The sequence below is a fragment of the Ruditapes philippinarum genome, unplaced genomic scaffold (genome assembly GCF_026571515.1).
Source record: "Ruditapes philippinarum isolate M1 unplaced genomic scaffold, ASM2657151v2 ctg328_1_1_1_1, whole genome shotgun sequence".
Lineage (NCBI taxonomy): Eukaryota > Metazoa > Mollusca > Bivalvia > Venerida > Veneridae > Ruditapes > Ruditapes philippinarum.
Window position 1 is genome coordinate 361696 of NW_026857729.1, and position 25211 is coordinate 386906.

At 31.1% G+C, this 25211-nt stretch overlaps 1 protein-coding gene across 1 annotated transcript in view; it reads right to left on the reverse strand.

Moving 5' to 3' along the window:
* The window catches only part of LOC132750732 (cytochrome P450 3A12-like), a 40697-nt gene extending 36477 nt beyond the window's left edge, over positions 1 to 4220 (reverse strand). The window contains exon 1 of the mRNA XM_060740766.1: positions 4038 to 4220. The gene's annotated coding sequence lies outside the window, so the exon portion shown is untranslated. The remainder of the gene's footprint in view (positions 1 to 4037) is intronic.
* Positions 4221 to 25211: the final 20991 nt, after the last annotated feature.

Consider the following 25211-nt stretch of genomic DNA (forward strand, 5'->3'; position numbering starts at 1 on the left):
TTCACAGAAATTGGTAATGTTCTTGACAAATTTAATTTAATTGTCAATGCTTACTTGATAAACTAAATTTGATGCGTTTAATTGAGTATGGTGATTTCGATATATCATTATCTCCAAAAATATTTTAATTGATCTTTATGAACTTTGAGTTTTTAAAAGCATAAGACATTACTACATTGATATGATATTGTACTGCATTTCATCATTGTTCTTTTGGTAGCATTAGCTGTTTGATGGGGGATGTTTTGAAGTGTGTAAGAGTTCTTTAAAATCGATGACAGTATTTATGAAAGTTCTTACATATGCCGATAAATGAAAAACAATAGTTACCTAGACAGGTTATTTTATTGAGGTTGATTAGATCTATATGTTATATGTGTATGTTGTTTATATAAGATATTTCTCTATCTTGAAAAATGTAATAATTGTTTATGTCTCTTGAAATTCTTTATAAGAATGGTTGTATACATGATGTGTATGTTAGGTGTTTGTATTTATGTAAATGTATGTGTTTACAAATGAGACTAAAATAAAGTATGAATAAAATGATGCTAAAGTCGTTTTTTTTAAGTCGCTAAAATGCAATTTTCTAATATAATTATTTTAGAAACAATATAAAAAACTGGTATTGAGCGATTGATTTCACAAATATGTCTTATCAAGACTTCTGTTTCGGTAAACATTTCGTTTTATTTTAACTTAAAATATACAGTTTCTTGACAAAAACAGTATTCATTGATATATGAAGATCACATGCGATAATATTTACAAACACCATTTAGGCCTTCGTCACTTAAGATTAATTGACCTAAAAAATAAGAATTTTTAAACATTGTAATGTAAACTTGCTTTTTTTTTTCGATAATTTTCCCCAGTTTTATTATCATTATATTTAGATACTTAAGAACTTGACAAATTGATATTTTAAAACAGAAAAGTGCCAGAAGAAGTCGCCTTATTTATATTACAATTGTATGAAGGGAATCGGTAAATAATTAATTTTCACGATAGTAGTTGAAGGCCGGACGTTCCGGTGTAAATGCTTAGTCCTTCTTCAAAGCCTTTATCATTTACTCAGAAGCACTTTTCAAGACGCCATTTCCTTTCGGAAAATGTATAGATATCTCTTTACTGATATTAAATAACCGGACCCTTACCCTACATGTGGTTTGCGGAAGATCTTTCAACCATTTACTTTGTCAAAAAGTGTCCATATCAGCCGCGTCAAAGCATAGCAATGTGAAAACTCTACTGTTTTTTATTGTCAAGGTAGCACAGAGGTGACATGTGTATGTTTTTATTTACCTCGGGTGCACGAGATACTATGTCGTGTTTACGAAATACTAATTCGTGCGCATGAGTTACTCAATTCTGGAAACAAAGTGATCCCTCGGAAGCATTAATCACAACAAAATAACATAAGAATTGCAGACTCGGTTTGATTGAGTCATAAGGGATAATCACGCCCGTTTAACTCACAACGAGTGAAAAATGTCCATCGGTAAAAATGTTGTGAGCAACTTCCGTTCCTCGTTGTGAGCACCCATCTATGACGTGTGACACGATAAACAAGGTGAGTTTTTCATAATTTTTGAAGATTACAGATATTTATGTAAAAATATCGAAATGCAGTTAGCTAGCGATGTGTTTTCCGAGTATGCACATGTAAAGATATTGCCTGTTGGTGGACAATTTGATGGAAATACCGTGCGACGCAGTCACTAGGGGTAGCTGGAAAACTGGAGACAACTTCACTTTGGACCTAATTTAACACTGAAAATCGTCGATTCTGGTGAAGTTTTTTGCATTTTAACCTAAAACAGATGCCCACAAGTCTTCAGCGTAAATTATTTTCTGAAAGTCTTCATAGAAACGAAGATATACCCTTTTTTGCTTTAATCCTCGTTGTGAGCACCATAACCTCGTTGTGAGCAAGACAAGTGCAGTGCTTGTCTGGTTTTAATATGTAATTCAAATGACGAGAATACAATTTTCAATCTACCAAAAGCAATCAAAACGTTTTTGTACAATAGTTTTTCTTTGCAGTAGTTCTTCTTTTTTTTGAAAATTATTCTTCATATTCACAAGTCATCAGATTAACGGAAGAACTAATCAGTGGAGGTAAATCAGGTATTTTATTTCGTATACTCTAGTGTGGCACGACTGAACATCACGGGGAGTTTATGAATATTTCAACAATTTCACAATCTGTGTGATACACACATATATGTGTTTATCATGAGCTGAAGACTGACCAAGGTATGTAAAACAAGAACTGTCACGGTAAGTTGACAATGCCCCCGAAGTGGTGCTTTGTCCTTTGATTTATGGACCAGATAGATTATTTGTTTTTGGACAATTAGATCTTCAATGTGAAGGTCATTCAAGGTCAAGGTGATATAAATATAGGTCAGTTGGAAGGTCTTGTCCAAAGGGGCATTGTGTCCAAATATGAATTAATTCCACTTACTAATAAAGAAGTTATGACCAATGTTAAAGTTTTTGGATGTTCTAGAAGGTCATTCAGGGTACAAGGTAAAAAAAAATACAAACCAGTTTGAAGGTCTTGTCTAAAGGGTTGTTGTGTCAAAATATGAGTAGAATCCGTATACTAATAAGGAAGTTATGACCAATTTTTAAGTTTTTGGACAATTTGACCTTCAAGGTGAAGGTCATTCAGGGGTCAAGGTAAAAAATACAGGTCCGTAGGAAGGTCTTGTGCTAAGGGATGTTGTGTTCAAATATAAATCAAATCCGTTTACTAATAAGGAAGTTATGGCCAATGTTAAAGTTTTCGGACGGATTGACGGACTGACAGACGGACAGTTTAAAACTAATATGCCTCCCTTTGGAGTATGCACAACGTCTTGCAAAGAAATGCTGCTGTGCAAAAACGTTTTAATTGCTTTGGTAGATTGAAAATTATATTTTCACCATCTGAATTACATATTAAAACCATACACGCACTGCGCTTGTCTTGCTCACAACGAGGTTATGGTGCTCACAACGAGGATTAAAGCAAAAAAGGGTATATCTTCGTTTCTATGAAGACTTTCAGAAAATAATTTACGCTGAAGACTTGTGGGCATCTGTTTTAGGTTAGAATGCACAAAACGTCACCAGAATCGACGTTTTTCAATGTTAAATTAGGTCCAAAGTGAAGTTGTCTCCAGTTTTCCAGCTACCCCGAGTGACTGCGTCGCACGGTATTTCCATCAAATTGTCCACCAACAGGCAATATCTTTACATGTGCATACTCGGAAAACACATCGCTAGCTAACTGCATTCCGATAATTTTACATAAATGTCTGTAATCTTCAAAAATTATGAAAAACTCACTTTGTTTATCGTGTCACACGTCATAGATGGGTGCTCACAACGAGGAACGGAAGTTGCTCACAACATTTTTACCGATGGACATTTTTCACTCGTTGTGAGTTAAACGGGCGTGGATAATGAAAAAGGAAGGACCAGAAAATACAACAACACTGAAGTGAAGTACGGGGCAACTTTTTACGGCTGCCTCATTGCATTTGACTCCTGCTGTTGTGAAGTACAAAATTCCTGAAACAAAGTCGTGCACACAAGATAATTAAGTTCTTCACACGAGAAACTATTTCTTGCGCAAAAGTTACAAAATTGTACACATGAGATAATTAAGTTGTGAGGTAGAGTTACTATGTCGTTAGCACGAGATGATAAGCCAATCAGAAAATTCTTAAAATACATGAATGATATTATTTAAAAATGGCTAAAAACAGAAACGATTTTATCTTAAACTTAATTATCTTGTGCGCACGACTTAGTACGCCATAATAACTCGTGTTCATTGTCAATTTGCATCGCAGTGTACATTACTTTAGTAATAGTCAATTAAAAATGTCATTCACTTAGAATGTTTATTCAGAGTTCCTCGTACATAAAATTGTAGCACAGAATGTGTTTTTTTCTGTACATGCAAATACTAGCCAAGTAAGTAAAAAATATGCTGACTGAAGCTTAACAAATACCCCTTGTAAATGGCCAACCGTACGTACCTTGACCGTTCAACGCCTTCACGTCATGTCACTTCCTCCATGTTACAGATTCTGCTAAAGGAAACAATAAATCCGATGAATAAAATGATATCTTGTCCGTTTGTGTTGGCATATAAATTTACGGCAAATAGTCTCTCGAAAAATACGTAATGTGAGTTAAACATTTATCAAAATTGCTGTTTTAAAAACAGTTTAACAGAATGTATCTCTATCACTCAGACTTTACGTAATATTTAATGTTTACTATTATAGTAAAACGATAAAATCCGAAGTTTACATTAAATAACAAGCAAAACTTTTGTCGTTTATCTAGTAGATTTAAACGGACACAATCCTATTTTAGTTCCTATATGATTAAATTTGTTTTCGTATTCATACGAACGGAATCATGCTTTCGTGAATTTTAGGTACATTTAGGCGCATCCGGTATACTTTAGCATTTAGTGCGATTAAACTTTCGATAGAGTATGCTAAGCGTTATCCAACCTATTTATATTCAAGGTTATTAAAAAAAGATATGGGTAGTTATATAACTTTAAACTGATACCAATATATTAACTAAAATGATATTATGTATGTAAATATATTGTAATGTTATCCATAAATTTAACACGGAATACTGTTTTTAAAGTGAGTCATTGACCCTTTTTTTCGTCAGTTACTTCTAAAAAGTTCTCAAGTGCAAACTACAAATATAATACAATTATATAAGGTGATGAATAATTTATAAGGTTATGTATTATACCGTATATAAGCGGGTTTTTTGCGCGTTTAAAAGGTTTTATTTATGTTAAATTTGTTCTCTTTTTTTCTGAAAAAAAGTATGAAATGTAAGATTTTCCATGCGTGAATCTTTAAATAAAGTCTTCATTCATAAAATCTGACAAGATTTTGTATCATCTTAAATATACATATGATGGATGAGCAGACTTTCACTACAATTTATGTTCAATTTTTATTTAACATAATTTATAACTTTAAAGGGAATGCAGTGAGATTTTTCATTTGACGTAGATCTAGGCCAATAGCTTGTGTGCAAAAAATAAGATCACACTCTATTTTCCCCAGAAAAATTATTTTAATTGTAAAAAGATGACTCAAGACTGTAAAACATTACAACGCTTTTGACTAAAATCGAACTGAGAATAACGATTTTTAACTTATATCTGGATATATTTTAATTATATTATACAATTTTATTGTTTAAGCGCTGATCTATTTAAGAAATTCAAATTAAAGTGTAATTTTTTTATTTATGTCCATGCATATTTACATAGTAGAAAACATACATATAACATAGCAATAAAAACATGGCCAATCTGTCAAAGATTTATAGGAGACTATCGTTATCCAACTTAAAAATACTGATTTAAATAGAAACAAATGAACATTATTGTTGTTACTTTATATATTTACTTACTTATTCAAAACTCTTATGATATATTTCATCATGGCATAGAAACAATGAAAAAATATGATATTGTAATATATGAGATGTATGAGACAGGAACACTTAACTCAACCTTAACTTGTTTTAAAAAAAATTACCATTGCTAATCCATATTTTAATATAATAATAAGGATTTGAAGATAAAGATACTAAATTATAAGAACTGTATTGAAAAAAATAACGGTTCTAAAAAAAGAACTATACATATCAACCCTGAGCAAATCAGCAATGATTATTTACATTTAATAACAAACGTTTAAGCAATATCATAAAAAGATAAAAAATAAATGATACATAATTTTAAATACATTTTAAACGAATTAAAAGAATTCTACACAGGTAATTAACTATAACCTTATTAATGATACAAAGTATCAAAACGTGCAGGTTTTGGCAGTTAATTTATTTGGCAGTTTCGGGATTTGACAATACAAACATGCTTTTTTCATCATTCATATAAATAAAATAAGCACTAATATCATTGGCTTTATCAAATTTTTAGAAGTAGGGTAGCTGGACATTGAGTTAACACGTGTATTTCTGTTTCAATATTTTGTTTTATTTTACAAATTGGACAGTTCCTGTAATAAATATCTAAATTCTCATATCTTCCTGTTTCTAGACTGAGAAGTGCAACTCCACATCTTATTTTTGCTAAGTGTGACCGATGCTTTGTGGGCATTGGTAATTATACACATTTTTCAGTTTCATAAATGTATTTAAGGATTTTGGTCCTAAGAAGAGTTCCTTTAAGAACACACGGTAACTTACGCAGTTTCATTCATACAGTTGTCAGGTTATACAGCTGGTATTTAATTCACAAAAGCACCCATATACTGTATGTTTCAAGGTTAATGTGTAGGAGAAATATACTACATTAAACTTATAAAATGTCATGAATATGATAAACTGCCGGATAATTTGAACAACAACAACAACAACACAAAGTTAACGATGTAATATTTTGTACAGAATGAATGGACGAATCGACTTTTTAACAGCTGCGAATTTAAACATAAGTCAACAAGTACGAAAAAATGTTAAAACATCTGTCTTAAAATGTGCATCATGAAAGAAATGTCAAAGCAATTAAAGCTCCAAGAATCATCAGATTTTCAATTATGTGGATACTTTATCATTCCTTTGATTATAATATTTGTAATTCAAACCAAATGTAATTTACGTTACGTTTGGCCAAAGACGATAGTTGTTCTGTAAGGCGATCGAACAATGATTAGCTTTTTAACGATGTTGTTCCACATTCCAACTGCTTTTGGCCAATAAAATGAAGAAGTATAATTTCCGAAAGGAACACACGTAAATTTTATGAATCATTTTGAGATAACTATTTCGTCATTTCTATTGATTGTTACATTGTGTCTTATCATTTATATCATTAAACGGAAATACATTATGACTGTTGTGAAATAATCTTGCTTCAACATTCTTACACTGGGTTTGATTGATCTATCTTAAATCAAAGTCATTTAAATTGACTGTGTTTGTGTTTGTTTTGAAATCATCAGTATCACAAGAATTGATTCGAACAAAAACTCGCGCTGATGTTTGTAGATAACACATTTTTTTACGATGTAACATAACATTTTACTAATATATCTTGGTCACTATAGAAACACTGTCACCGTATTTCCAAATATCCAAATATAACAAAAAATGCTACACGAGAAATTTCTGTTGTTTGCAAGTTCGTATCACATAAATGTCAAAGCCAAATAAGACATAATTTGAAGAAAGGTAAAGTCTTGATAAACCTAGTCAAACAAATGCCTTTTACACAATTCATATAAAACATTAGTTTTGTTAACTATTTGTATCCAATATGACATTCTGAATTTGTGTTCAAGATTTTATCAAAATTTAACCCTTCTTTTGTGTGATTACTGATAAATATTGTATAGAACTTTAGCACATTAGAGATTCCTAAGAAAATAATCGTATTGATTAAAGGTCTTTTATGGAGACCTTAAGATTCTACTGAGGAACAATACGTTATGAGCGTATCATACCATAACCTTATGAAGACTTTGAACCTAGTTTGGTTAAAGATATCGCTAGAACTGCGTCTTGGAAATTCGATGACAGGGGGAGCTGGAAACTCTCATTTTAAGGTTGCAGGATATGATAAGAAATATTAGTGGTAATAAAATGGAAGCGTTTTGCTGGACAGTATAGATCATAAGTCTTCGTCATTATATATGTTTAAATAATAATAGTGAGTAACAGTCATAATTTCTTTTTATTACATGCTTTTCGGTGGTTTATAGAAATATATCAGTGATATAAAACTGGTAATTTCACTGTTTGAAACAGTGAAATTACCACTTTGATAATTTCACTGTTTTGAATTTAAGCCCCTTAAAATACCAGCGTGCACAGTACTGGGTACCAACTTAATGACGTGACGTCGTAAATGACGTCACGTTGTATTATTATTTGGCGCGACTTTCATTCAGTATTAGGTTAAATGTCTTTTAAAACTTTTCTTTGCATGTAATAAAAAGAAAATTTGTTTAGTTTAGTGTAAGATTGTAATATATTTCACCATGTGAACACGAAAAGTTCATATTTCACTCGTGGCTGCGCCACTCGTGAAATATACCTTTTGGTATTCCGATCTTACACTGAACTAAACAAATATCCTCTATATATGATAATATTGAGTCTTGGTTCGGATAAAAAATCCATCAGACCCCTTTCATACAATTTTAACAGGATTTCGCAAACCATGTGAATCTTTTAAGTCTTTGTCAAGCCAGTTATATGCCTTTAATGTATTAATAAAGGTCGATGATGTCATACATGGGTCAATGTATTAATAAAGGTCAATGATGTCATACATGGGTCAATGTATTAATAAAGGTCAATGATGTCATCAATTATTATCGTACGCTAACGTGTAATTATCATATGACAAGAAGCCCTATCGTCATTGGCGATGACTTTTAGTTGATAATTTCTATTTCCTGAAACAAAAACATTTATGAATTAATGCACCTATAGAAGTGGTAAATTTCTCAATCTCCGTACAAAAGGCAATTATGTTTAAAATCCTCTGTGTAATTTCAACATATTGTCTCTCTATTAGTTGTGTCGAAATCTGTCTACTTTTTTATTTGTCTCGACAACGGTGCAGACACATAGCAACGGTGAAGACTTTTCCGTAAAAATGAAACGATGCTGCCATAAATTAGGCAACGGTGCATACATCTGTATCAAAAGGTATACGATTTATACACAAACTTTTTTTACAGTTGTAACATATTCAAAAAATAACACAAAATAGCACACTTACCTTCCTTTCTATCAGAAATTTATATATTTTGCTGTTGATGTCGTTTTCTCATTTCAGTAACGCAATGGGAGAAGTAAACGTGTGATACTGTTTGTAAGTTTCATGTTTGAGTCTTCAAGAGTGCTTAAATCATTAAGTTGATCAGCGAGCCTGGCTGTTTGTAGCCAACACATGTAACGCATTTTAAACAACGCATCATCATCAATACATGCATAATAAAATGGCACGCACCTTTATCGTTTCTTTGTCTTGGATAGTTCTCCGTATTGGATGAAAGCATCATAAGACGGAAGATCCGCACCGCTTCACGTGTTATGGGCTATTTGTTATCTGTATAAGGCCTTCAATTTGGTTTAGGATATAATCCTTTGGACGCTTGTCAATTTCAGCTGATAGATATGCAGGTGTTGAGGGACTCTCAAACAAAGCCTCATACACTTGCATCTTAATTGGAATAAATACATTGGAAGATATGGTAGTAGTAAGACAAATCTGGAAACAAAGTGATCCCTTGGAAGCATTAATCACAACAAAATTACATAAGAATTACACAAGTATACGTTAGAAAACATTTAGAGAATCAAATTATTAGATCTATTTTAGCTGTACCGTTTTCTGTGATTGTAAGATTGAAAGTCTGGTTAAGATATATTTGTATTATAAATTTTTAGTGACATTATTAATTTACATGCTGAACACTTCCTGAATTTCCACACAGCAATTGGTGGATTGCTACCTAGCTCTGTTTCCATAATGGACAGTTAGGAAAAGTACGAGTAAACCATTACGAAACTTCTCAGATTGTAGGTTGTTGATGAAGTTAGATCACCTAATACTACAACGCATATTTGTTCTAGCAGACAGGACAGGGAGGAATGTAGTGCTGGCTGTTTTAACCCAAAGTAAAGTGATGGTTGGCAAAGTAAAGAGAATTTTCTAGAATTCCCATATCCTGCTTACTGGTCTGTTATGCTTTTAATATAACTTTCAGTATATAGGCATACGAACAAATAATGTCATCTTTGATTGTTCGGCCATATTGAATTGTTTTATTCTGATTAAGTGTCTTTAATGTGTCATCAATTTTGGGAACTATTTTCAAAAGAGCCCTTAAATAATATACCTTTCCTCATCCACGAACAAAAAGGAATTCAAATAATGTTATTCGATATACTTTATTCTTATTTGATTTTTGAAAATAGTAATTGCTATTGTAACAGTATCTTTGTATGCATTGTACATTATTTTATTGAAATAAGACATTATCATTTAAAATTTAATAGCTTTCAATCAAAGTTTCAGCGATTAAAAAATTTTACACACAGATGAGCAGAGTATATCTTTAAGGGAAATTATAATCAATTAGTGCCGTTTTCTTTTTTAACCTCTACCAGATCATAAAACATTGTAATTCTATCATGATTATGATCAGCAGTCAGGACATACATCTTTAAATTTTCCTTAAAATGATGAATCGTTGGGTCTAGGGTAAAACTGCTCCAAAAAATGGAACAAACAATTATGAAATGTCCGGAAAAAGAAATTATTATCCAAATGTCAAACTTCTTGTACGATAATTAATTGATGACGTCATTGACCTTTGATGATACATTGACATATGAATCACATGTATGTAATTAAACGGCGCCGGAACAACTTTCAGCAGATTTATTTTGGGGATGGGGTATGGTAGGGGATTTTTATTTGTGGTAAAATTCAATATTTTATATCTATTTGCTTCAATAAGTTCACTTTATAGTTTAAGGGGATACTTAGGCAAATGAATGACAAAAACATTAAATTGATCTTATTTACTTAAATAATGCTAAAATAACATATTAAAAGTCCTAGCATCAATTTCTGTATAAATATATGTTGGGCTCGAAGCGTTACTATACCTTTATATGTTGAACAAAATTTTGACGCCGACAGAGTCATCAGTTATGTAACTAGAAGAAATCTTTGGACATTTTTACAATAACAGATATATTGTTAGATTGAAATAAGTCTTAGTCATACATTTAACAGGTACTTTAACGTTTTACATAGTTCCCCATAACAACTATTGTGAAATCTAAATGCCCTAACCTGACCAACATGGATCAAGTTAGGAAACCACCATTTAATTTATTTATAAGGAGAAAAGTTTAGTTCCTGTGACTGCTTAGCGAATTCATTTCAAGGACATTTATAAAATATTGGAAGAAAAAATTAAATCAAAGAAATGAAAATTTTGTCTGTGTCTCTCTTTCAAACGACATCTTTAGACATACGTACTTTCTGGATTTAATGCATGTTTTGGTCATATCTTGCCGGTCGATCCACTTAACAGACTTTCCTGGATAACTAACCAGTTATTACCAGTTTCTTCACAAGCGACCAATTACTTATCCCACATGATTTTTCAAGAAGACGAATCACCATAAGACTTAATGTCTGATATTGATTGTCACGGAGAAATAACTCCTCGTCCGAGGGTCAAAACAGCGGTCCTTGGATAGCTAATCAGAGGTTCAGCCTGTTGAGGACAAATGAAGATAAATTTAATATGTAGAATTTAAAACAATATAACAATTATGTTTATTTTATATAAATGTTAAAATGCTTTCAAAATGCAAATTAGTTCTCTGCAAAAATATAAATCTTTTAATATAAATATTCTGTAAATGTATTGAATCTGCAATGCGGTAGCACGAATCAATTCGACTGTGTGTGCGTGATTGCGTGTGTATATGTTTTTTATATAGATTATATAGTGAAATTGAAAAAAAAATCTTGTTAAAAGCCACAGGTTCGGTTTCAACCAAGCTTGACAGTATTTTTCTTTTGGGTAAAGGACTTCCGAAGTCGTTCAAAAATTTGATTCCATGCAGCAATCTGATTGTCATGGCAACCAAAAGAAATGATAAAATAAATCTTCTTCTAAAGAGCCACAAGACCTACAGCAAAGATATTAAGCATGAATCATTGTTTAGTTAACCTCTTTTAACATTATTCAAATTATAGCTTTGGGGGTTTAAATTGGTCCCCTGGGGGAGGGGGGGCATTGATTTTATATATAATTGTATATAGTAAAAACAAAACAAAAATCATCTTCTTTTATACTATAAAGTCTTAGCTTAGATATTGTCTAGTGTACCTCTACAAAAATTGTTCAGCTTAAAGCCCTTTTGTCAAAATTGGCCCCACCCCGGGGGAACATAGATTGTTCTTAACATGAATATAGTGAAAACTTTAAACACTTTTTCTCTAAAACTACGAGGGCTTAAGCTATGGGTTTATTTTACATGATACATTATCTAGAAGACCTCTACTAACTTCATCATCTATTTTTGGAAATGTATTATTGTCCTGTTCAAACTTGCATTCTTTTCTTTTGTCAAATCAATCTTCATTTTTCATATAGTAAAGAAACAGTTCTTTTTGGAGAGCTTACAAACAATATAAAAAGTAATGTAACTAAAGTAATGTAGTTAATTATTTCATTTTTTTTTTATCAAATGTTACATTTCCAAAATGAATAACCGAAAGAGTAAAAAAGCCAATTATTGATACGTTTAAAACATTTTGCTAATAGGGATACAGATTGAAAATTAAAATTGCATTGTCAAATGACACAGTTGAATCATCGGACAAAAATGGAGTAAACCATCTACCATGCTTACAAATAAAACTGATGATAAAAACAAAGAGAATATTTTAATCAAACCATAAAACATAAAGAATTACAATGTAATTAAACTGGTGCACTTGTTTCTATTTGTGTGTATGTTTGGTTTGAGTTTTTGAGTACATGCGTGTTTGTTTTTAGTGTTTCTGTATTTGTTTGTTTGTAGAGTCTCTGTCGTATCGACCGTTCTTTTGTAAAATTTGATTAAGTGTTCAAGCGGAATGTTGTTGCTTTTCTTTCTTTCTTTCTTTCTTTCTTTCTTTCTTTCTTTCTTTCTTTCTTTGTTCCTTTCTTTCTTATTTTCTTTCTTTTTTGTTTTTGTTTGTTTGTTTGTTTACTTTTGAGCACGTGATGTTTTCTTTTTGTTTGGAATTAGTGAAATGTTGTTAATGAATATGGATTTAATTGAAACAGTTATATTTAATTAATTTTATATATAGTCAAAAAATGTTGTACGTAAATGTGAATAATTGTATTATTATGCTTTTAAAATATGAAATAAATGAGAAAAAGTCTGACAAATATAATGAGATTCAAACATACGCGTAGTAACATTACTGTAATTGTTGGCGGTTCTCTATATAAATAGTGTTTTCCATTTTACTTGAGACATTAAAAAAGTACTGGAAAAACTAACCTTACACAAAATTAACAGACATTAACTTACTTCAACCTCAGCGTCCATTTCGTACTTTGAAATGCAGTCTTAAGGTTAGTTACCAACATATAAGCAAAAACTCACAGGAGCATGATTTTTGTCTATGTTAATAAAGTATTATTATAATTCTCATATTTAAAAACAAAAATGAAATAAAGAAACAACAAAAGATAATAATGATCATTAACAAAATAATACAAAAAAAGATAAATAAATAAATAAATAAAATGATAAAAAAATAATAATTAAATCAAACAACATAGACAAAAGAAAAAACCTATAAAAGAACCATATTGTATCAAATAGGTATAAAATAGTCATTTTTATCACAAATAAAAAACTCTCCCCCCCCCCCGAAAAATGCTAACAGTTGTCTTTGTGCCCTGTGCCGTCTAAGTGCAAATATGTCATACATGGGTCAAAATGATGTCATCAATTATTATCGTACGCTAACGTGTAATTATTATATGACAAGAAGCCTTATCGTCATTGACGATGACGTTTGGTTGATAATTTCTATTTCCTGAAACAAAAACATTTGTGAATAAATGCACCTTAAATTCGAACCCGATAGAAGTGGTAAATTTCTCAATCTCCGTACAAAAGGCAATTGTATTTAAAATCCTCTATGTAATTTCACATTTTATCTCTATATTGTTGTGTCGAAATCTGTCTACCTTTTTATTTTGTCTCGTCAATGGCGCAGACACCTAGCAACGGTGCAGACTTTCCGTAAAATTGAAACGGGGCTGCCATAAATTAGGCAATGGTACATACATCTGTTAGTATAAAAATGTATACGGTTCAGACATGAAATTATTTTTACAGTTGTAACATATTCAAAACATAATACAAAATAGCACACTAACCTTCCTTTCTATTAGAATATTATATATTATGCTGATGTTGTTGTCGTTTTCTCATTTCAGTAACACAATGGGAGAAGTAAACGTGTGATACTGTTTGTAAGTTTCATATTTGAATCTTAAAGAGTGCTTAAATCACTAAGTTGATCAGCGAGCCTGGCTGTTTGTAGCCAACACATGTAACGCATTTTAAACAACGCATCATCATCAATACATACATAATAAAGTGGCACGCACCTTTATCGTTTCTTTGTCTTGGATAGTTCTCCGTATTGGATGGAAGCATCATAAGACGGAAGATCCGCACCGCTTAACGTGTTATAGGCTATTTGTTATCTGTATAAGGCCTTCAATTTGGATTAGGATATAATCCTTTGGACGCTTGTCAATTTCAGCTGATAGATATGTTGGTGTTGAGGGACTCTCTAGACAAAGCCTCATATACTTGCATCTTAATTGGAAGATATGGTAGTAGTAAGAAATCATTAAGTGAATCAAATTATTAGATTTATTTTAGTTGCAGTTGGTTTCTTTCTTTTTCTTTGATTGTAAGATTGAAAGTCTGGTTAAGATATATTTGTATAATAAATTTCTAGTTACAATATTAATTATCATGCTGAACACTTCCTAAATTTCCACACAGCAATTGGTGGATTGCTACCAAGCTCTGTTTCCATAATGGAAAATAAGATAAGGGACGAGTAACCATTACGAAAATTTTCAGATTGTAGGTTGTTGATGAAGTCAGATTACCTAATACTACAACATTAATTTGTTCCAGCAGACAGGAAAGGGAGGAGTGTAGTGTTTGCTGCTTTAACCCAGCTTTAATCAGCAGTCAGGACATACATGTATCTTTAAATTTTCCTTTAATTATGAATGGTTGGGTCTAAGGTAAAACTGCTCCAAATAATGAAACAAACAATTATTAGATGTCCGGAAAAAAGAAATTATCATCCAAATGTCATCGTCAATGACGATAGAACTTCTTGTCAAACGTTGGCAGCCGATAATTAATTGATGACATCATTGACCTTTGATGATACATTGACCTATGAATGACATGTATGCACTAAGACTTAGATACATGTATGTCCTGACTGCTGATCATGATCATGACACTATTATTATGTTATATGATTTGGTAGACATTAAAATAGAAAACGGCACTAACTTACTATAATTTTCCTTAAAGATATACTATGCTCATCTGTGCGTAAAATATTTTAATCGCAGAAACTTTGATTGCTAGCTTTCTTCCTTAATGCATGTTTTGGTCATATCTCGGTAGTCCATCCACTTAACAGACTTTCCTGGATAACTAACCAGTTATTACCAGTTTCTCCACAAGTGACCGATTACTTATCCCACATGATTTTTCAAGACGACGAATCACCATAAGACTTAATGTCTGAGATTGATTGTCACGGAAAAATTACTCCTCGTCCAAGGGTCACACCAGCTGCCCTTGGATAGCTAATCAGAGGTTCAGCCTGTTGAAAACAAGTCAAGGGAAATTTATGTAGATTTTAAAACAATATAACAATTGTCTTTACTCAATGTATAAATTAAAATGCCTCCAAAATGCAAATTCTTTCTCTTTTTTTGCAAAAATATAACTTTTTATATTATTTTTTTGTAAATTTGTTGCATCTGCAATGCGGTTCCATGAAGCGATTCACCCGTGTCTGTGTGTGTGCTTTCGAGTGTGCGTGAGTGAGTGTGCGTGTTTTTTTACATAGATTATATAGTGGAATTAAAAAATATTCTTGTAAAAAGCCACAGATTCGGTGTCAACCAAGCTTGCCCGGATTGTTAAAGAACTTCCAAAGTTGTTCACAAACTTTGATTCCATGCAGCAATCTGGTTGCCATGGGAACCCAAAAAGAATTACAATAAGAAATAAAATCTTCTAAACATTATCTAGATGACCTCTACTAACTTCATCATATTTTTTTGGAAATGTAATATTGTCCTATAGTTTTTTTGCTCAAACTTGCATTCTTTTCTTTTGTCAATCAATCTTCATTTAAATAGTACAGAAAAAGTTCTTTCTGTAAAGCTTAAAACGATATAAAAGTATTGTAGTTAATTATATTATTATTTTCATTAAATGTTTCAATTCCAAAATGAAATACCGGAGAAATAAGCCAAATCTTGATACGTTTAAAACATTTTGCAATTAATGATACCGATTGAAAAGTAAAATTGCATTGTCAAATGACACAGTTGAATTATACAAACAAAAATGGAGTAAACAAATAAAACTGATGATAAAAACAAAGATTTTTTTTAATCAAACCATAAAACCATAAAATTAAAGAATTGATTTAAACTGGAGCACTTGTTTCTATTTGTGTATGTGTTTGGTTTGAGTTTTTGAATACGTGCATGTTTGTCTTTAGTGTTTTTGTGTTTGTTTCTTTGTTGTTTGTTTGAGTTTTTTCTCTCGATTCTTTGTAGAGTTTCTGTCGTATCTACCGTTCCGAGATCATGGTAGACCGATCGTGTATGTGGTCGAGACCTTCGTGAATACGTCACACTCAACGGAGAAATTCTGGCAGTCGGACGAAATTATGGTAAATATACCATTTAGCAAAGGAGAGCGGTTGATTGTCGTTCACGCTTGGTCTGTCTCTGGGTTCATCTCCGGTGCCAATCTCATTTTCAAAGCAAATGCATCAACAGGTGACTACCACTGGGAAATGAATAGGAGTATTTTTGCCAAATGGCTTAATGAAAAGCTAATTCCGAATCTTCCATAACACAGTGTCGTACTGATAGACAACGCACCTTATCATACCATTTGTGAAGGGAATCAAGTACAAAAAGTGTGATGACGTCATGATTACAGCGCCATCACATACAATTTAGCCAAAACATGCTCAAGGTCTATGTCAGAACAACAAGCCAAGAGAACCGAGTTATCGTACGGAGTTGATCATGAGGCAAACCGGACACGAGTGTGTGTTAGGCTTCCACCTTACCATGCTGATTCAACCCAATCGAATTGTTATGGACCAATACGAAAGGAATATGTTGCCACAAGGAATATAACCTAAAAGTTTTAAGATGTGCAGGCTCTTGTGGATGATGCCATCGGGGATATTACCTCTGATGACTGGAAATCATGTGTCAAATTGCTAACAAATTTGAATTGAATTTTAACTTATCATATATGCTATAACACTCTCTTTCTTAAAATAGTGGCAAATATATACAAAAGAAAAACATGTAAATAGATAAATAAATGAATAAAATTAAAAAGATATAAATAAAAAGCCCTTAAATAGTATTTCCACTAAAAAAGTATAATCCCAAATGGGATTTGAACTTACGACCTTTCGCATGCAAAATACAACAACATACAAACCACTCCCCTAACAGCCTACACAATATGCTTTAACTGTTGTTTTCATATTTGAATTTTTCCTGCCACCCCTATGTATTTTTGTATTTAGGATTTCCCATTCTCGATCATATTTGAATTGACAGTACTTCTTCGTGGAACGTTGGTTTTATAATTAGAATAAAGCTTTGGAAATAGTTAACAGTAGTATTAATCATACTCGGTCTTTTCCTTTCCACAACCAATATTTTACAGGTAAAGCTTTGAAAGCAATAATGACTTAATATATAATATCAATAAGTTTGAAATATCTCCTTCTGTTTCGATGCAATTATTTGATGCTTTTGTTGGTTGCCCAGTCTGGGGATTTACAAAGTCTAAACATATCGAGATAATAATTGAAATTTTGCAAGTACATTCTAGATGTGAAAACAATCTCTGGTAATGCAACGGTTTATTGTGAGGTAGAAAGATATCCACTTCACGTTAAAAGATAATTCATACAATAAAATATTGGTTTAAAGTGCTAAAATCTAATAATATCATGATTACCTAATAAGTGTATAAAAAATACTTTAAATCAATGTAAAAGAGATGGAAAAACTAGGCGTTTAAAGGTAAAAGGAATTTTAGATGACTTTTTTCTGAGGTGTGGAATTGTTCGGATAATACATTAAGAGATACTTTTATATAAGACCTAGAATGTATAAATTCATAGAAATATTTCAGTCACGGGAAAAGTCTGTATTATTACATAATGAAAAATTAATTTATTTTGAAAAAAAGTAATAGACGTAAGAGTATCTTTAAAACAACAACAAACAAACACAAATAGATATGTCTTTTTATATGAAATAGAACAATATTTGCAAAATCAACCTTGACAGATGTGCAACATTTCATAGCTATTGAAACAAACGCATATTTAGAGAAGTATGAAAATAAATCGTCGAAGAAATGTCAAAGTAATACATCTGATGAAATGCAGATAATTATGTAATAAATAATGCAGCTCATCTTCAATTTCTTTTCCAAAACTAGATACGGTCTTTGAGACACACTAAATGTTAATACGAATAAGTGTGGTAATTACTGTTATAATTTCAAAACATGACACGTGACCTTTGTTATTCCTTTGAATCTATTGCAGAACTAAGCTAATAGACTTCCTATAAGACAACAATTGAAAGCTATTGAGCAATGATTAACCTTTCGGCAAAGCCATAGGTCACTTTTATCAGTTTTTTATATACTGTAGATAACCTTTTCCGCACATGATAAAGATGAAAGAAATTCGGCATTCTTTATCATCCCGCTCATTAATTAAACTGATTGATCGAGTATAAATCTCTAGTATTTTCGACTTGAATGTAATTTAAGGATAAAGTCCCCTGGACCAAAATTGTGTTCGACGCTAAACATTCTCACTTTAGATAGATAAAAAATCTTAATTAAGCATCATAAAAAAGAAATTTATAAAATACAGAAGTTTGCTACAAATTGTAAATATCGCCATTGAATCAATGAATTTTTCTTAACTGTTCTTGACAGTTACCAAGCCCAAAATAAATGTCATTTTCTCCCCCAGAAAAAAATGGTTAAATTCAAACACTTAAACAAATGACATTTAAGCAGACGACAATTTTCTCAGCTTGTAAATAGTCAAGAGTTTAAATGACATATAGAAACATTGGTATTAACAATAAGTATTACATTTTGGCCTTTGCTTCAAGTATAGAGCCATGCCAATTCGCATACATTAAGCTCTATACTAATTGTTATGACTTCTTCATGTACAAAGTTGCTGGAGTTTAATAGAATAGATATAAAACAACATAGCTATTAGTTTATAAATATTTTTACTAATAATACTACAATTTTCAGCGATGTGATGCCAGGTGAAATTAGGCTGGGCTTATCACCTAGTGGATCACTAGTTTTTCTCTTTTCACAATCTTCAAGAGACAAAAGTACATATATTTCAGAACACAATTATCGGTTTATAAAAATCTTAAATCAATGTATATCTTTGAATCTATAAAGAAAATTTTACAGTGGCACATCACTGTCCCCATGTTATTTACGTTATATTATTTTAAACTTTATTTTCTGTCATGTTGTTCTGTATATTAGAACAGAACAGAACAGAACATTATTTTATTTCGACTTGTACATAGTACATAAAATAAAATAAAACCCTAGGGATAATATTGCAAACATTAAATAAATTTTCAATAAAATTTCAAGCATTAAAACAAATTTTAAAGAAATGTCAGGTTACTTTTTGTTATTTTTCTAAAAGTTATTTTTTTAACAAAAAAAGACATATTAGACTGAAAAAAGTTTTGTTTTGTTGTTGTTTTGGAAACTTACACAGCTGCAGTTTTAAGGGGGCGGGGGCCCAGTCGTTAAAGGTTCCCTCTCCCCCAAAATATGGTTTGAGCCCCCCTCGAACGACATTTTTCATACGAAAACGGTACTGATGGTTCCAAAAAGCGGACTTGAAAGTAATTAATATAAGTTGAAAGAAATTGTTTCGTTATCGAGCTTAAATAAATATGTTTAAACCAGTATGTAAAAGACAGCTATGCCCTTCAAACATTTCGGCACGGCAATTTGTCTTTTGCATTCAGCCTTCTAACGCAAACAGATTCGCCAAAACATGATGAATTAAACTACATTGAAAGATGGACATAGATAAATTAAATAATAAAAGAGTAAATAAATGTGTGAGTGAGTTAATTAATTACAGTAAACAAATAATAGAAAAAGTGTAATAAATTAATCAATAATCAATAAAAATATTTATTTATTTATTTTCCTTTGCGGTCAATTAATATAAACTAGTTCTTGTTATTTCTAAACCATCTAAAGATAAGATTCATGGATTCGTTCTCAATCCAAATTAGTAAATACGATACTTTATTATATTACAAAGATGCTATATGTACTCGTTTTATTTAAACTACTTTCTATTATTTATCATTGATTGATTAAAGGGGTAAAAAACTTGAAAGTGAAAATAATAATCAAACAAATAAGTTTTCTATTGGTATGTACAATGTGAAGAAATGTCACTGTCGAACAAAATTCTGTTTTATTCAATTACGTGTTTCGTGATTGTTTCATTGTTTTGTCCTGTAACAGGTAAAAGATTGCAAGATAAAAATGTCGTTTCATGGTAGGAAATATTGTAGTTTATTAATTATAAGTCATCATTTTAAACGTGAATTTAAAACGTCAACAAGTAATTAGGCATAATTCAACGACCATTTGTTTTATATAACTTTGTACTTTTATTAACGGTAACATTGCCCTAGATTTTTTGGCAAGTACATTAGCTTCTTTGTACTTTTATTCTGGCTTTGAAATAGGTTACGTTTGTCTTTCATTATACAAACATTAGAAACAAGAAAGTGAAAGATAAACTAGACAGAACTGGAGCATTTTTGTTATTCTCGGCATGCATTCTTTAGATTATAATTACGTCTGAAACCTTAAATAACTCTGTTCTGTTCTGTTCGGTTGAAAGTTTATTTAACCCACCTGTTTACAACTTTGTACTTTTATATTTTAAACCTGATGGATCATTTTATCAAATGTAAGTTAATATACGTAAAAGAAATCTTTATGTTTTGCCAAATAATGTGATTTGTGTGTGTGCGCGCCTCTGGTTGCCGATTTATTGTTATATTCTACGATAGTGCATTTATGTTATCTTTCTATTCGTATTCTTTTTAACAAATTATCCGCGCATTTTATAACACTTTCCGCTACCTAGATGGTATTATTTATTTTAACAATCCTTATTTGTTAAAATGATTACTAAAATATATCAAAGTGATCTTATATTGAATAAAACAAATTATAAGTATATGATATACACTTTCCGAGTGTTGCTATTGACGGTCAAAAGAAAGTGAAATTGACCATGGATCAATCATAATGAACTACGTCGTAAAGCAAGACGTCTCTTACTATTTATATCCAATCGTAAATAGACTACTAACTGATCAAACAAAAACAACGTTACGTTAAACAGATATCATTCGTAAATTACAAATTCAGAAACAGTTCTTTCTGTCATAAAATAAAAAGGAAAAATAAATATGAAAAAAGACGTTTTGTTGCATATTTAAACGCTAAAGGCGAATATTAGAAAAGCTACTTCGGCTTCTTCCGTCCGCTCATTTACGGCGTAATGTATTGATAATAGAAACCGGAAAACATTGAAGTTTTTGATTTGATTACAGAATTAAACAGTCATTTGTTGAAGACTTTTGTTAGTATTAAAGTCCATAGACCTAGTACCAATCGCCGAGGCCGACACACGTAAGCCTTGTCCATATTCTAATTGCCATTAAGTTAAGGCAATGGAACGTCTTTTAATTGGTCATTAATAAAATATTTAATTTAATTAGTATTGATATGGATACGGATAAAATCATTAAATAAAATTGATAATTTACAATGTATTATTGTAACCATATAGGAATCATATCATTGAAGAATTACAATGTACATGTATAGTAACACAAAGGGTATACCATAGTATGTGATAGTTTACAAATGTAAAAAAGCATCAAAATATTTCAAATATCATTGGACAATTGAACTGAACTTTTAACTGCTCGAGTTTTCTTTCTCATTTCAATTGCTAATACGTCGTATTTATGTAAATAATCTACGTGTTTCCAAAGCTTTTTAACAGCTACCATTTCTCTTTTTCATTTAATGTAAATAATCTACGTGTTACCAACGCTTTTTAACCTTAACATTAAGTACACAATGTGACTAAACAATTTATTAGAGCTAAGAAATTCTGTATCTTCTAGACAGCCTCCTGATGATGACATTCCAATTAATTTGTTTCTGGAGAAATTCTTCACTCAGTATGTAGCGCCAATGACGTTGAATTTCCAATATGACACAATTCGTAATTAAATGACAATCTGGAGAAAGTGTCCCGTCATCATTTGCATAGGAGTCTTACGTCTGCAATTCTGACTTTAGAACAAACACGCACGATTTAAGAACCGGGAATAAAGCTGGTCATATTTTTAGCCTATCTCTGAGACACCTTAGATTTAATACATTTTTTAAGCGGACCAGATATACACTGACTATTACTGCATGACACAGTGTTCCATTTTTTATGATATTTCCATTACTTTAAATGAAACTAAAAATGAAAAAGTGTATCACTATATTAGCCTGTTTGAAGAGTGCATATATATAAAAACATATGAAATATTAGAGAAAGCTGTTCCTACCTTAAAAGAAAGAGAGCTTTGGCTCTCCACGTACTTGGTACTTGAAAATTTACAAGTCTAACATTTAATATAAAAGTATTTGCAATTATAGTTTTTCGCTAGTATGTTAACAATGAGAGAAATAAGAGTTTTTTACTTGACTTTTACTTTGACTTTGACGTAAAACCAATCAAAATAAAATAAAAAAACAAATCAAAATGAAAAACAAAATAACCTACCTACCTACTTAACAGGAAACAATGAGTAAGGATGTTATTTTCATTATGTACTTAATATGTGCATAGCTTCATGCTATTGACATCTCTTGATAAACAAATTATACTTTAGTGACAATCTTTTGAAGGAGTGAATAAGAAACGGAAAACGAAAGGTTCCTTCTAGGTAATCAATGTAAGAGTCGGACCATATGAAAGTTTAGACAGCTAGAGATATTCAGTATGTAATTTTTTTTATACTTTTGAATACAGACTTTCAAAGTACATGTTTTTCCTTCAGGAAATGGTGCGTGAATGAACTCATTGCTAAACAGCATACTATTTCGAAACATTTTATTCTGTTTACGAAGAAAAGTCATGATGACATGTAGCATTCATTGATAAAACTCTTTCGAGAACCTACCACAAGATTATGGAATTTTTTTCCATTTATGAATTTAGTTCCTGAGACCCCTTTAAAGTATTTAAATAACAGATTGGCCATCAGTTTGAAAACAAAAATGTTCAATGGCTTACCCTTTATATTAAATGGATTTGATTAAATACTCAGCGGTCATCCTAAACAATATGTGTGAGTAAAAATGAGACAGGTAAAATATGTGTATAATTACATTATAGGGTTGAATTTCATGTTTAACAAAAATGGTTAAGCATAAAAAGAGACGAGCAAATTAAACCTTTCAATCGTTGTCCTCTGTCTAATTCGTCCTATCCTGCAAATTCTTTAAAAGAAGATTCATCAAAATCTGTGGAAGAAGAAAACGAACGAAAAACAGCTTCTTACTCAGTCTTAAGAACGGAAATCTGTAAATACAGAATTTTCAACAATATGTAAAATAAAAACAAACAAAAAAAACAAAAAACAAAAAAAAAACATTAAAAAAACTGGAATTACATGTGGAGAACTGTGTCATATAGATAAATGTCTGTGAGAAATTGGCTTTAGAGATTCCGGTATTCACTTCAGTAATTGTTCTAAGGTGAGAGTTCTTTAACATACGCAAGTGAAAGTGTAAAAACTGATAATGAAACAGACCTTTCAATCCATTACGATTTTCTTGGTTTGAAAAGGTCAAAAAAAAGAAAACAAAAAAACAAAGTTCGATGACTCTGATTTATATACATCTTCAGAAAAACTAAGAATAAAACTGAAGAAAGAATCATAAGTCTCATGCATTTACAATGTTTAGGCCATAGAGGTTACATGGAATAAAAAGCTCCCAGCATAAGAATGAAAAGTCAACTTTCGCAAAGAATTTCTTGATCTTTACTTATATAGATACATTTATGTATAGAGATATTTTGGTCTGTCGTTTTTGTTTTTCATATATCACTGTAATAAAGACAATTGTTTGCATTTAATATGGATGTTTTTGCACTCCGGAAGTGGAACCGAAGCTAAACTGATAATGATTTCTATTGGAACATCACGTGGTTTGAACGCTGAAAGCATATTGGTTATATGTTAAAAGGTGTGGCATAAATGTTCATTCTCAATGACTTAGAAATATATCAACCTTTTTATTTATTTATTTATTTATTTATTCTTTCGTGCAAGAAAAGTTTATAAGAATATCTGAATAATTATTATTAATATAAGCATTACTATTGCTTTAACCAATAGTTGATTTCAATACGTATTAAAATGAACTGACACTCCAGGCCAATCCGATTTAAAAGAAACTGTCAGATGTTTTTACCACAGAAATACAGCGTTGATTTTTCCTGTCACATTCTCAATTTGTTATGGTTTTGTTTTGGTCTGAGGGTGGAACTAGCAATCCCGAGATTACTAATTTCTCATTGAAAACACCTATTCATCTTACCGGACAAACTCTATCCATTATTTCTATCATTTTATTATTAATGTAATAACTAGCATTTATATTAATCTTTTCAGTTCAATAAAACGTTACATTTTGAACTTTAACATCTTCCATCGTTATCACGTAAATTGTTAATATACCCCTCCCGAACCTACGTTATCACAACCTATCATAAACTATAACATGTCAGTCTCTCAAAGTTAATAAAATTAATAAGTTATTAATTTTCATTTTTCATCATACAACGGACACTTTTGTCTTTAGTCAGTCATTTCACACACATAGTTTTCTGATTGAAATTCTAGAATAAATCACAAATTGTCATTGTCACCATAACATTAGAAATGCCATTATAACCTTAGATATTACAATATGCTTTATGTCACCATGCACTGTTTGTCTAAAATGATTCCTAAAGAAAAAAAACAATTGAAATGTCATCATCAGAAAGCCCCCCGAAAAACTCAAATTCATGAATTTATTAAGAAAGTGTATTTTCTTAATATTGTTCAATATTATCCAATACATATTGTTGTTGTTGTTTGCAGATTGTT